Below are 1,585 nucleotides of genomic sequence, written 5' to 3'. Positions count from 1 at the left end.
GACCATGGAATGCATCCATCAGATCATATACCGAAATGTCCTGAGCAGTTAACCTCGTAGAATGATAGACTAGCCAGTAAAGGCCCAGATAAAGCACCAGTTTAGAAGCAATTCTTTGAGTGCATGGGCACCATTTTTCAGGACGCTGTGTATGTATTAGGTCAGAGACTACGGCACTGTATCTTCAACAGAACATGTTCATGGGTTTAAGAACCAAGATGTGGAAGCAGGAGGGGGCTACACACAGCAAGTCCCAGCGACTCGTCAGGAGACCCTACCTTTCCACCCTGCGGCTCAGCGTTCTGGTGTTGTCATCGGAGCACTTCGCACTCCTGCATCTGCAGACCAGGACATGAAAAGAGGAATCGACCTCTTCAAGGGAAACTGACCCTGCTCAGCAAGGGAAGGTGTCGCCCGCTGACCCAACGGGTTATGGAGCGAAGGATTAACACGGAGCAATCCTGATCTCGGGAGAGCATAGTAAGTCCTCACTTAACGTCCTCGCTAGGTTCTGTGACTTTAAGCAAACCAACCTAGAACCAACCAATTTTACCCCAGCCCAAATGATGTAAACAAAAGTTGAGTTCCTACGGCATCCCATCAACATGATAACAAAACAATGCCAAATGAAAAGGACATTATTTGAGGACCTGCTGTATGATGACTTAGAGCTCAGACCTCTCAGGAAGAAGAGATTGCATCAAACCACCATTTAAGCCAGCAAGGTCCCTAACAGCGTTAGCATGAGAAGGGAGGAAGGACGGACCAGGGTTGTCTTAACACAAACTGCAGTAAGAATGGATACAGGTCATCTAGCTAGCATTTCCCCTGTGAATTTCCTTCAGAAGCGAAAAGGGCCACAAGAGCCCTAGAGGAGATGCTTCCTGCACGCACGTACATGGAAGCGGGCGCTGCTGACATGAAAGGTGGACTACGGCACCCCGGAACTGAGCCTCACTCACTCAGAGACCCTCAGAGCCCAGCTCAGGGGCACAGCAGTCTGATGGCACCTGGGGACTCACATCGGGACTGCCCTATTCCCCTCCACACCCCAGCCAGTGACGGGCACCATGCATTAGTGCTACCCCACACCCGCAGGAGGCAGCACCCTCTTACTGGGGAAGGTACTTGCATTGGTCTGGCAGAGGGGATTCAGACTAGTTTGCAGGTCTGAGGTTATCTGGCTGGGTCCTGCTTGCTCCCTCTCATTTCACATCAGAGCAGCATCTCTGCCTGAGGCTCTGCGCGCCTCCTCCTGATTCTCCCCCTTTATCCTTTACAGGCATTTTTCCCTCGGTGACTCTCCTGCATGTTTCATTCCATTGTGGTGTTTGCTTCCCGGAGGAACAGGGCTAACAGATATCCATTTCTCTAGAATCATGGGATTTTTTTTTTAATACTTGAGTTTTAGCATTTTTCTGAATTTTATTTTGGCATAGACACCTCCCTCCTAGAGTCTTCAAATCTCTGAAGTTTCTGTCACAAGAATTCTCGGTCTAAGATGTAGTTGGGGGCACAAAACAGGACATTTCTCAAGAACCAAACCTGCACATAAGCTGACTTTCCCTCACCTCTCCCCTCAGTC

Source organism: Pteropus vampyrus, unplaced genomic scaffold (genome assembly GCF_000151845.1).
Source record: "Pteropus vampyrus isolate Shadow unplaced genomic scaffold, Pvam_2.0 Scaffold119, whole genome shotgun sequence".
Taxonomy (NCBI): domain Eukaryota; kingdom Metazoa; phylum Chordata; class Mammalia; order Chiroptera; family Pteropodidae; genus Pteropus; species Pteropus vampyrus.
The sequence above is the reverse complement of the archived record's forward strand: the minus strand, read 5'-3'. Positions refer to the sequence as shown.